Raw genomic sequence first — 13,980 nt, 5'->3', positions numbered from 1 at the left:
ACGGGCTCCTTTCGGTCTTCATTACTTCCCTCGTGTTCGCTCAGCATCACCGGGGTTGACGGTGTCCCGGCGGTGCTCTCCTCCAGCGTCGGGCTTACGGAGGCCTCGACGCTCCCGTTCTCCTGCATTGGCGCCGCAGGAGTTCCCGTGCTCGCTCCCGCACACGGGGGATGTATTATCGGACAATACCCCCCGTGTCCTTGGCCAGCACGCGCGGTCTGGTCTAGTTCGTAGGGATAAGACGGCTCACGCGACCGCGTGTACGTAACCGTCTTTACCCTTTTTTCGAACTACCGGTGCTATCTGAGCTACCTTCCTGGCCATCGGTGGCCAGGTCTTCTTCGGGTCCTTGGCCGCGTGGGTCGGGACGATTCCCCCACCGCGGCCGCGCGACGTCAGCGAAGTATTCGGGTATTTCCTGACCTTGGCCTGTGACGTCCGGTCGTCGCAGGATATGGGGGACGAGGCGAGTCGGGTCTCCTTCGCGCCCCTCCGTGGGTAGAGAATACGGGTCCTCTACCCAATCCTGCAGGTACATGATCGCGTTTTGTACCTGTTGGGGTAACCGAGAACGGTCTCGGTCCCCTCTCCCCCCTTGACGGGGATACCTTGTGTCCGACGGGCGGTAATCCGGTCGATCACGACGATCGAGTTCGTTACGACGATACCCGCCTCCGCGGTGGGCGAAGCGTGTGCCCCCACCCGAACGATTCGGGAAACCTTGACGCCGGGGGCGGCCCTCGCCGACCGACTGCCGGAGGAGATTACGCGCGCCGGGGCGCGTCTCCATCTGGTAGCGGTAGTTTCTGTACGCCGTGAACATTCGTTGTTCCGGCGACAAGAACGGGCACGCGTACATGGCGTGTCCGTACGTACGGCATAGCCAGCACACGTACGCGCTGCCATCCGTTGAGGCGAAGGTCGCTGCGTGCCGCGCCTCCTCATCGGTGAGGAGGGGTACGCGAGGGGCTTCGGCTCCTGCATCTCGACTCGAGATGTCGAGCTCTGCGACCCGGGGATCCGTACCCCTTGCCACTCTTGGAGTGGCCGCGAAGGCGGTCGCGTAACTGGATGTCGTCCCGGTCGACATCGGTGAGGGGGGTCGTCCCCCCACGGGTCCTCTTCCTTGCGTAATGAGGACAGGGTCGGCCTGCCACTCATCCTCCCCGATGTGGAGGGTCGAGGCGGGCGAACTTGTGGCGGCGGACTTCGTAGTCCTGCCAGCCCTCCCTGCCGGTTTCGTATCCGGCAGGGGTAAACCGCGCCGAGCGCGGTACGTCGTGCCTTCCGCCGTGGCGATACGGCGGATGGTTGGAAGATCGGTCTTCTGGCGGCTCGGCAGCCGCTGTACGGTTTCGGAAACTGCGGCACGGGTCGCCGGTGCCAGTCCCCGCACGAAGTAGTGCGCAAGGGACTGTTCGGAGAACACCGCCGTGCACCGGAACGCGGCAGTTTCAAGCCGGTCCGCGAACGTGCTCTCCGTTTCATGAGATTGCTGTCGCGCCGTGGCGACAGCGTCGTACGCTTCACCTAACACGTCGTCGGTTAGGTAGCGTTTCAGGAACTGGTTCACGAGCCCCGGCCAGCTCACGTCGTCGTGTAGCTGGCCGGCGCGGAGGCCACGCATTGTGTAACTCGTATACAGGCGCTCCGCGTCGCGCTCTAGGAAGTGCGCGAGGACTCGTACCGCAACACCTTCGGTAAGGTGTTGCGAGTTGAAGGTTATTCGGACATCCTTCAAGAACGGTAGGAGCTGGATCGGGTCCGTACCGTCAAAGCTCCTCATCGTAGGTCGGATCCCACGGCAGCGTTGAACGTACTTCGCGATCCGTCCCGCGTCACCCGAGGTAACGAGCCTCGAGGTGTTATCCAGCCGGTACATACGATAGTCAGCGACGGCGCTGAACTCTTGGATCATCGTATGTACCGGGTCGAGTCCGGGTTCGACGGGACCCAGCGTGCCGAAGGGGGTTACGGGTAGCGTACGGACGTCTACCGGACCTGGATGCTCGGCGTAGTTCGCCGGCGGGTAGCCGCCCCAGCGGGGATCGACAGAGTACGTCGGTACTCCGGATCCGCGGGCGGTTCCTCCACGGTCAGGGTCGTCGCGATACGATACGCGTTCCATCTGCCGCCTACTTCCGGGGATAGGCGGCAATGCTTGGGTCTCAGACGCGTAATTCGCGCCAGTCGGAAGGCGGTTGCCTTCCGCGGTTCGGCTGGTGTCGGCACCAGCCGGTCCCCAGCGGTCCGGAGCGACGGCGCTCGGAGGTACGGTACCACCGGGCCCTCTCGTGGGGGCACCGGGCAGCCTTGCAGCCATGGTCCGTTCCATGTCACGAGCACGCCGACGCGTGGCGTTGAGCTCGGCGGAGAGGTGCGCGAACGCACCCAACTGTTCCGCGGACGGGGAGGATCGGTCCTCAGGTCGTCTCGTAGGGGTCGGCCCCTCGGGACGACCTTGCCCGGATGGTCCGGGCGATACGAGACGCGAGTCTTCGACGAGCACTATCCGCGAGTGTAACTCGTCGATAAGTGCTCGGAGATTCTCTAAGGACTGCGTCACTCTATCGAACCTCCCTTCACGCAGGGAGCGGAGCTCGGCCATACATCGAGTGTATACATGGTCCGATACATCGATCCGAAGGGAAGTACGGACTTCCTCGATGTATTCGGCTATGCGTTCGAACATCGCCGCCGCTCTTTCCTCGGAGGATCCGAGCGACGGTTCGCGGTCACGAGGACCTGCGTCGCCGTCGCCCGACGGGGCGGATGGGGATCGCACAGCGTCCGGACTCGGATCCGCCGCTTCGGAGCGGATCGAGGGCTCGTACTCCTGGCTCATCTCAACGCGTTCGGACGCGGAGGGCCTAAGAGGTCTTCTCGGAGAACGTACTCCGGGGTCTTCTAGGTCGGGAGACCACTGTAGTATAACACCCCCCAACGGAGAGGGGTGTATACTTAGCTCGACGTAGACCCGTACGAGGGGCGAGAAGACGGGGAGAACACACAGCTAACGAGACAGGGAAGCGGGCCCTGGTAGCGTGGTAGAGCGGGACGGTCGGGGACGAGCGTACGCGCGGGCCGATCTACGCCTCGACGCCCGGAGCAGCGCTGGGTAACGTACCAGCGCTGACGGGCGGAGGCGGATCTAGGCTCGTTCGCGTACGCAGCTGTCCCCTACCCGCTTTGTCCCGGTTAACGCGCGCGAAGGCGGATCGCGCTCGTTAGTTAAGCTGGAAGACGGACCTAGGCGGTAGGTCGTGGACAAGTCCGTGCTTGTCCCCCTCCCCCGCCGCCGGTCGCGCTCGTATTTATTGTATACAACGCGTCTATCATAATACTACAGTACTGGTGCGCTGTAGTAACCTACTGTAGCGCGGGTCGCCCCGCGCTGTAATGCTGTCAGCCGTCGGGGCTGACAGCACACGTGTGAGACTCGTACTGTACGTGCGGTGGTACGCCCCTCCTACACGTGTACGCGTGTGGTCGCGTGTCCCCCGTACACGTGGGGGTACACGTGTGCCCGTGTGTGGTTCGTATTGATCTGATCTAAATCTAATCGCGAACCGCCGTTATGCCACAAACTGGTCTCTCATTGTGCCGTTCACAGGGCCCGCCTGAGTATTGACTGTGCGATAAGAGGGATGCTTTGGCCGCAGAGCCCTCCTCTTCACCGTCTTTTGAGCTTCCATTCTCTGAAGTACCTGGAGATGATAGTTCAGTGTCTGAATCAATCGCAGGATGTTTATGTGTATCTGAGTGCTCACTGTTCTCTTGAGGTATTTGTTGCAATCTTTTTCGGGCGATTTCCAAATGGTTAGTCCCATTTGGCACCAGATTTCTGCAAGCAGTTTCAAGTGGTTGTATAAGGTGCTTGCTGAACGCATGTTCCTGCATTTGGATATCCAGCAGCTGCGTACACGTCATTCTTTCTGCAATTGTGGTCATCTCATTCGGGATTTCGTCGTAATCACAAAGGGTTTTGAATTTTTCAAGCTCTTGAATTGCTTGGCGTAACTGCACCAACTGTGTCGAAACATCTTTGGGGAGAAGCGGCTTCGGAGAAGGCAAGCAATCTTGATAATACCTGATAAATCGTTTCACCAACATTAAATATTCCTCTGCCGTCACTCTTTTGGGAATTGCTCGCAAATTTGCCAATGTGAACGCAACTTGCAAGCCTCCATCATCATTGCACATGAAATCCCGTAAGTAGTCAACTGTAGAAATGGGAAGCTTGCGAGCAACTCCCAAGATTTGGCGCTTTGTTTCAGTCTGTTTGCTCATAACTTTGTCATCCGGAACCCCTCTTGCAGTACTTGACACCAGGCGACGGGTAACTTCGGTCGCTGATAAACATTTTTGCCGCCTTTGGCTCAACCAGGCATTCAGTTCAACGTCGTATTCGTGGCAGCGTAGGAGCGTTGCGAGGAAAGAGAGCGGGACACAGAAAGAGTGAAGAGCATTTCTCGAAAGTCCATACGCAATCTCATCTTGGGCTGGCATCGACATTACCAATTCACCTTTCAACTTGAAATACTTCATCAAAACCCCGTCCTCCATTAGCTGTACCGCTACTCTTTTGCGGATGTGTCCATCATAACAAAAGCGATACCCTCCAGCGCGTCCATCTGTCTCTTCTCTTATCACTGCTCGTGCCACTTCTGATGCCTTTTCAGGCGTGTAGCAATGTGGCTCTCTCTCAAAGAGTAGCTGTATTTCAGGAACAGTAGCCACTCGACATGATATGAGATAACTGCTGATGTATCCATTTTGCAGAAACCCTTCTCTGACAATATCTTCATCTCGAGGAAGAATTGGCCTGGAGTACCAGAGATTGACAATTTTACGCGGATCGACGTATTCAGTCACAGTATCACTCGTAACCTCACTTCCTGAAACCTTCATGACTGCAGGACTTTCTGCCTCGCTTTAGTTGTAGGATTTGGCTATCGTAAAAGCCAATGCCGCCAGTCTTGTGACTTCAGCAAAGGCTTCGGGTACGGGGCAATTGTTTAGAATGTTGTTTTGTGTAGGCACAAAAACCATCGTAGGCGAATGAGAGAATCACCGCTCATTCCGAAGATTTGAACATTGAGTTCAAACATTTGAACAGGTCGATCGAATGTGAGAGTTTCGGGAAGGTTAGGGGTAAGGCAGATGATATAGATATCAGTCACCCACTTGAACAAATTCCTGTTGCTCTACCATGATTTCGCGTCTTTTGACGAAATGTTTTGCGTAGGAATCGCAATACTTGCTTGGTAAAGGCAAATATTTGTCACTGTCAAGGCATTTGACAGGCGTAGAAAAGGACTTTGATAAACACTTCGAAGTGTAACCTTCAGAAAAAAATTAAAAGCACAGCAGAGGAATCTGATATAGTTTCCTGACATCTACTATTTTGAAAACAGACCACAGTGATCCGGGCTGCTGACTTTTGGCTTCCAGCCGAATACCAGTACGGGATATGTAGTCGTTCGGCTGCACATTCTTGATCCCACACCGCAGTGCGTGCTTGCACACAGTCCATACTTGCAGGTGCGTCATTACTACCTGAAGCGTTGAACCTTCCCATACAGCGATATCATGACGACCTTAGACGATCCTCCTCCCCTATCAGAAGTTCCAATCGCGCTCAACCGTAAATCATTGAAGTCGCGATTACAGAAGAAACGACGCCAATCCATCATGAATATCAACAATTGGATGCCAAAACGCTGTTGCAAGCGTCTTTGCGTCTTCGAAGTCGGTACAGAGAAGTGTAGGTCAATGCGAGAGAATTTCCTGTCAATTTCTCGTGATGAAAGAAAGGCACGCCTCGTCGATCTAATCGTTCTGGATCCACAGCGCTCACGGCGATACTTCTACTGTGACGGCTGGCAGGTTTGTTGGAGAATGGTGATTGACACTCTGGACGTGTCAAGGACCATGATTTCCAATGTCATGCAACTACCTTCAGCGAACGCTTCCTGCCTCCCCGGGAGAATGGGGGGATCGGATGGGAGCTCAACTAAAAAATCCTCGGTGATTTCATTCCTGCGAGCCCTGGCTGACGATCTTGGAGATGAAATGCCGCACAGCATCGAGCGGCACCTCCCACATGGAAATAAATACCTGGTTTACACGCTGTTTCGAGAAAATGAAGGGATGTATGGCCGTCGAGCGTGCTCTTCTTCTCACTTTTACGAAACTTGGAAACGGTATGCCTCACATATCAAGTGTAGACGAAGACACGGCTTTTCCGTTTGTGACACGTGCACAAGCTTTAAGGAGAGTCTGCTGTCAATTGCTAGGAAAACAGGATATGAAAAATGTAGAGAAAAACTTAAGAAAGGATTCCGCGCACATCTGAAGCAAATCCACTCTGAGCGAGCACAATATAGACTCATTCAGTCAAACGCAATTGAAAGGCCCCAGGAAATTCTTTCTGTAATTATTGACGGGGCCGACCAGGCGAAGTTTGGCCTACCGCGCTTCTACACGACGACAAAAAGAGATACGGGGAAGCCTCTAAAGCAGAAGGTCACTGGTGTTTGCTATCACGGGGCACTTTCTGGACAGCATTTCGTTTGTTTTTTCACGTCAGCCGACAACATCCCCTCAGGTGCGAATCAGACAATTGATGCGCTATGTCGCTCACTTTTTCTGTTGCGAGATGCAAAAAGAGCTCAAGGTATGAGTTGTTTTCCGAAAGAGCTGAATGTTCAGCTGGATAATACATCAAAAGACAACAAGAATCGCTTCTTTTTTGCATTTTGTGATTACATGGTGCATAAAGGGCTCTTCAACCGCATTGTTGTTAACTTTTTACCGGTTGGGCACACACATGAGGACATTGACCGCCGATTCAGTCGAATTTCTGTCTTCATGCGGGATAGGAATACAGCCTGTGTTTCGGAACTTCACAGGCACATTGTTGAAAGTCAAGGGGGAAACTCCGCGTCAGTACAAAACAACATACATGCTAACCGCGTCTCTGGGATGAACAATTTTTCAGATGCTTGTGATAAACAAAGTGCAGTTGCGTCGAGAATCAACAACATGCTCGCATTCAGAAAGTTTGTCTTCGAGCGGGATGATTCTCATGAGCTCGAAGGAGGTGGTGCTCATGTTACCTGCCTGGTCGGGGACAAAATGGTGGAAAAGAGGGAAGCGCTTCAAAAACTTGATAGAACCGAAGGATTCATTGGTTCTTTCCTCCATTTTGTTCCAGATATGAGAAAAGCACCAGTCATACAAACAAATAAGCCCTCCAAAGTTGACATCAGCGCGTATCGCAAGCGCATAAATGTGACAGAGAATAGAATTGGATGCAGAGAAAATGTTTTATCACTTCTTTCTGAAATAGACTCAATGGAAAGCAAGGAGTCCGCCCCGCCAGAGTGGGACTTCCAGCATTTTGCTTCTTTTTGCGATGATTGCGGCGAAGTTGAGGCATCACATGATGATTCGGAAACCGAATTGGCACTGGAGGACACGTGCTCATATGATAGGGGCAGCATGGTGACTGTGAATTGCGGATCAAACGTGACCGAAGTGACACCATTTTGGTTGGGAAGAATTGAACATGTTGAGAATGCAAATAGCAACAATATCGTTTTAACTGTGCGGTGGTTCGAACTTGTACAGGGACAGAAAGGAGGAAGCTTATGCTACACTGGGCGTTACGCCCCGATGAAACAAAACGATCAATCACAGAGTGATATACCCTCTGCGGCAGTTCTCGTTTACTTTCCAGACTTGAACACGACCGGTAAGATTCCGGATGTTGTCCAGCGCCTTACTAGGGAAGCACTAGACCCATTTGGAGAATGTTGAACACCCTCCGGGTATTTACCAGACATTGATGCATGTTATGCTGTGAGCGGCTGTGTGTTCGCTCATGACACTGCACTGCACGCGCCCCAAAAATAAACGAATATACAAGGAAAGGTTTTTGGACGGAGGGAATGGGAAATTCGTACCCAGCACAGTAGTCACCTTTTATAAGAAGCCGAGGCCGCGCAAAATCGTAGAGCTTTCCGATGGCGTCTTAATTGCTCTCTACGAGGAGGACACCTTTGTCTCAGATTGGAAAGTCGCTCTGCAGCAGGCGTACAAGAAGTATGGCGAAACCCGACGCGCTCTCGTCCTCGACGTCGGTGCCCAAGGTCAGGAGCCATGGATGACCGATATCCTCCCCGGCGTCGTCGTTACCACCACCAGCCATCTCGGTCCGTACTATCTCGCCCCTTCCTTGTCCTCCGTCTTTGAGATTGTCTGTGCACCCTACCAATGGCTCGCGCAGGGGTTGGAGATGGGCTCCCAAAACATTGTTATCATCATCGCTTGCAACGCAGTCTCCGACCGCTATCGGCCTCTCACTGCCGTTGCCCTTGTCGCCCGCGCCTACCTGACCTACTTCAGTATCTACAAGAATGGTGTCGACGCCCTTGATCATTTCATGAATCTCGTCAAGAAGTCAGGGATGTGCTCAGAGCGTCAAATGGAGCAAGATATCACAAGCGTTCCCACCTTGTAACAATATTTACGATTCTTCACAATGATGCGAATCCGCCCCGTCCTCCCCAACAACCGCCCCATACAAATAGCAAAGATTCTCGTCCAGGGAACTGTCAAGATTGATGACCAGCCCTGGATTCCCATTGTACGCATATTTCAAGCAGGTCGGAACCAGACCAAAGAGTGCACCACTATTCTGCAAGAGGACAATGGTCTGGGAAACGATGCCATGATTGGTACAGGTTATGCTTCATTGGCCACCAACGAGGTCATTTCAGGCGATACCGTTCTTGTATTCGAGCACTGGGTCCCTATTTCCGACGACACCAAACCACCTTTTACAACTACAGGTCACACAGGCTTCCTCCAACCTCCGTATCACTTCGTGCGCTTTCAGGATGTCGAATGGCCCCACCCCTCGCGACAGAGTTTGAGACAATTGATGACTTCGGTGTCGACCTATTCTTCGAATACCTGGAACCACCTGAGGGTGTCTCCATAGACGACTTTTCCGACCAAGCTCTGGAGTGATATGAAGAAAAGTATAGCGTGGAAGATGCAGACTTGCTTGGGCGTGCCGCCGATCTCAACGAGATTGTTCAAGAGATAGTCCTACAGTCGAAAAGCTTTGAGAAAGTGTTGGTCGCGATTCTGACCGTCGGTAATTTCTTAAAGCTGGAACAGCGAAGGGATCAGCGCGCGGATTCAGACTTGAGACCCTCCAGAAGCTGTCTGAAACGAAGGGACGGGGCCGAAAATTCTTCTCCCAGCGTGAGTGAAAATTTGGGAGAATTTGGGAGAATTTTGATGTTCTCCCGGCGCCGGGAGAACATTTGAGAGAAGTTCTCCCAAGTCACCAGGGAGAGTCTCCCATTTGTCACCCAAACTTCTCCCAGTTCTCCCAGTTCTCCCAGTTCTCCCAGTTCTCCCAGTTCTCCCACTCTCTCCCACTCTCTCTCGCTCTCTCTCGCTCTCTCCCGCTCTCTTCCGCTCTCTCCCACTCTCTCCCACTCTCTCCCACTCTCTCTCACGCACACCACAGCTCACCCACCTTCTTTAACAAGGCATCCGCACCACTCTCTCCCTTAAAAATTTCATGATCCTCCAGGTAACACCCTGCCTTACTGTTCACCGACGCCTCAGTACTACTGTTGTCCACATTGTCGTGTACAATACGAAATGAGCGAGCGGAATGTAATGTTGTCAGTTGATGATAGCATCGATGCCGATCTCTTCAGCGAAGATCCCTTCTCGCCCGGTCCCCTGTCGCCGATCCATGCCAAAGTTGCAGAACAACGTGTCTGCACTTCGCCCCAACGTAGTGCTTCCCTTTCTCCTGTACCACCCCATTATGTTCCACGTCACATTGGAGCGTGGCCTCGCCGTGCTGAACAGAACAGACCGATATCCCCAATGCAAAACCCGGCCAACTTTGACTCTTTATCTTCTACCGATTTGCCGTTTTCTCAAGAGCAAGCGCAGCTAGAATGTGATGATCCTGTTGATGAGCTATCTGAAAGTTCAGATGACAACAGTATTTTTGTGTCTGACTCTGAGCTGGTCGCTCTAGGATGCGAACGTAATCCCACGCGGTCTATTAGCAATCATGTTTCAGGTACTACTACCGTAATACAGGACCACTTCTCCGCTCTTTTCAACGACTATGCTTCTGAGTGTATCAATGCACCGCCTGGTACGGACTTGGAGTTTCCCATGCAAACACAGGATACGACACATGTTGAAAACTTGTCACGCGATGTGCCAGAAGCTACCGAGCTTCCAGATTGGGACTACGCGACCCCTTTTGAAACAATAGAGCTTGATATCGACGTCGTTGATCGTGAACTCTGCCCAAAATATATTCTGGAATCAAATGAAATCCTTGACAACGTAATTGCAAATGCAAGTGTGCTGCGTGATAAAGCTGTGGATGCGAGCAACCTCCGCCGTATTGATGTATTCGATTGCTTCATTCCGCTATCCATCCTCGAAAAGCTACGTGCGCATATCAATGAAGTGCTTAACTGGAAGAAAAAAAGACGAGTTGAAACATTTGAGCTGAAAGGGGTCATCATCACGTATTGGCGGCGTCGTACAACAGCTGTGCAGCTACCATCACTGCACCGGAAAATGAAGCTTTCTTTTACTAAATGGGCATTACAGGGCAGAGGTACAAAGAGGTATGGAGTGCGTTGTCTTGCACTAAAGAAAACCGGCAGCGTTTTGATGCTAATGCCTTCGGTTGGTTCAACAAGCCTACTGTAGGCAATTTTCTCATAACGGAAATGGAAGCCGAACTAGCCGCTATTAACAGGGTGCTTGTCAACGTGGAGGGTGTAACTATATACTCATTGGACGATGACCATAACCGTCTAAGCTCTAGGTCGGTCTTGCATCTCACCAACCTAGCACAGATAAACAACCCGAAGAAAGCTCTGGGACCGGTGAATAATGCTGTATGCTCAGCTTTAACGCATACTTTTATAGCCAGTCACTACTCACGCCCTAATGAAAAAATCATTGATGTTTGGCACAGGCTGGTGCAGTTGTTACAAGGTGTACCCACAGCTGGGTCAATCAGGCCGATGGTAGATGCATTGTTCGCAGCAGACCGGGGATACAATCAAGTTGAAACAATTAGATTTATCAACGAAGTGCTCTGTGCTACTGGGTTAGGGACCCACAAGAGGTCGTTGAACTTCCCTTTCGTTTTCGGAGACGGGCCGATTTCACAAAAACACAACGGTATGGCTGTGTCGGAGCGGGGATGCCGAGCTGTGTACAGTGCAATAAAAAAGCCACTTGGAAGTCAAGGTCGAAGTGTGGAGGCCTCGGTTTATCGGGAAAGTTACTCAGGTCGCATCGCCGCTGTATATAGCAATGATGTAAGCCGCTTCGGTGCCCATAAATTTTGTATGGTATCGAAGGAAGGTTACAGGACTTCCTTTACATCTGAACAAGTCGAACAGATACAGGTCATCTACGACCGTCGAAGCGACGAGCACATGGCAGATAGATACAATTTACGTGAAAGAGGGCTCCAGTACAGTGCTACAGTACTGAAAGTCGTTCAACACTTTCCAATCTACGGCATTTGACGGTCATGCAGTCGGAAGATCCTGCGTGGTTTTTGGCAAGAGCATTCAAGTTCACATCTCGCACTGGCAGCAACTTTTTTGCTGCTATATCTCGTGACTACAATGTTAGTCTCTCAGGAATGAGCCACATTTTAGGCGGCAAACGCCTCACTCCAATGACGCAGCCGCTCAGCCTTGAACCTTGCGAAGTGAAGGAGCAGCTTGACGATAAGTGGGACAGAATCCAGAGAATAACTGGGATCCGGAAACAGAACGATAGTGTTGTGGTAACTTCAGAAGATCTTAACGCCTTCCTTGCTATGTCTTCGACTGCAGTACAAAATCTCCGCAAAGACAATATAATTTCACTTTTATTAACTGTTGGCAAAAGGGAAAAGAGAACGATGAGAAAGCCACAACTCATTGATGCTGTGAAAAGGTACCAGGCACAGTTCCGAAATGGAATTGGTGTGCCAGCAACGCAAGGTCCATCTTCTAATCAAGAAGATATATATAGAGGAAATGCTGCTATTCTCCGCACAAACCTTTATAAGACCTCACTCGACTCCTGGGCGATGAAGCCATTAGTATCAACGGCTGGTATGAAGGAGGGCACGGTCAATGAAATACAGGTTCTAAGGGCCATACCAGCTTTTATTGAAAAACACTGTGTTTTCGATGCTTCAGTTGCGCATCAGAAACTGCTTCCTTTATTCGGTACCCAATATAGAGCGGACTACGTCCGAAGTGTTGGCCTTGTTGCGTCAAAATCCAACCCAATGCTCGCAGATAGCCCTGATGGGCTGATAGGGCTAACAGATGATGATGGGAATGCTGTTTGTGCTGCCATAGAAGTGAAAACTATGGCATCTCCCAATACAATTGAGAAGGCGAAAAGGAGGAGGGACGCCTACAGCCCATTCGTTTCTATAGAAGATGTAGGGAACTCTGAATCTGCTGCAGCTCATTTCAAGGAATTAGTGGATACCACGGGGTACAGGTTTCAATGTATTCACCATTGTTTAGTAACGTCACTGAGGAGGGTTTTATATATTGTTGCAAAAGGCAGCCACAATGGAGTTGGGGAAATACTATATGCAGCCCTCATAGAGTTTGCAGATGTGGCGACTTCCTCTTATTCCTTTTGGATGGATGCGGTGCGATTAAGTGCCTTTGACTGGGTGGGCAAACATGCCTCTCACATACCTTCTGAATACGACCTTTTACTAAGTGGAAGCCACTCCCCTGATCTGTATTCATTGGCCTCGCATTATAATTTGTGTAGGGCCTATAAAAGGCTCGTAGATGCTAACGGGCCGTTACCGCCCAGTAGAATGATACGTCCTACATTATTGGTTTATTGGAACGCCTTGAAGGGGGGTGTAGATGAATTCAGTCGGGCACTGAAAAGCTTGGCCTACACTAACTCGAGCGAGAACCCGATCGTTAGTATAATTGGGAGACTGATTTGTGGGCAGGTTTGTAACGCTGCAATTGTTCATCGCATAGCTATCGCACGCACAAAAGGGTATTTATTGGCTTCAGAAGAGCATGCTACTACGAAAGAAGGATATAAGAAAACACGTCATCGTGTAACATCTTGTGCAACATTTGGGTCATTTGCGAGGTGTCTCGCACGGGAATATGTTAACATGGAGTCGGAGAGGCGAGACTCCAACACGACCCTCTGCCAAATGGTCTCTAACAGAAATAGATACTCAACAGGGAACCAGGGCAATTTTCAGGCTGGAACGCATGCCAACATGAAGCACATGTACACAACGGATGTTGTAGAAAAGTACAATAGAAGGGAGGATTCAGTAAGGCGTCTAAACGGTTCTGAAGAGCATCAGGCAATCAAAGGGAAGGCTGCGTATTGTAGTTTGTGTTCGTTTACTCATACTATAATGTACAGGCAGAAGCGTTTCCAAAAGAAAGGTGGATCTAAGATGCGACAGTGGTGCGTGTTGTGCTCGCAGCCAATCTGCCGCTCGTGTTGGGATATATGGCATACGGAAAGGAAGCTCCCGAAAGCCGAAATTAGTCCTGCGGAGTTGGCTAAGCTCAAGGAGAAAGCAAGAATGTCTACGTGAATAAATGAGCATCAGAATTGTAACGGTTAGAGCACGAAAGGGGTGACGGACAATGCGCATTTCATTGTACATATCTTGCAAACTAGGGAGAAGGATCCTAGAATTGGGAGAGTTCTCCCAGAATTGGGAGAACTCTCCCACGGTCGTTGGGAGAGTTTCTCCCACTTTTTCTCCCAAAAAAAGTTTAGGTGACCATAACTTCATCCCTCCCCGTCTGCAATACCAGGCGCTTCGTTTGTAGCTGCATATCCACTGGGGTATTCGAGCGCGCAGCTCCAAACCGATATTGGTTTGAAACAAAA

Source organism: Chondrus crispus, genomic scaffold, assembly GCF_000350225.1.
Source record: "Chondrus crispus Stackhouse genomic scaffold, scaffold_200, whole genome shotgun sequence".
Lineage (NCBI taxonomy): Eukaryota > Rhodophyta > Florideophyceae > Gigartinales > Gigartinaceae > Chondrus > Chondrus crispus.
Note: the sequence above shows the minus strand (reverse complement) of the source record.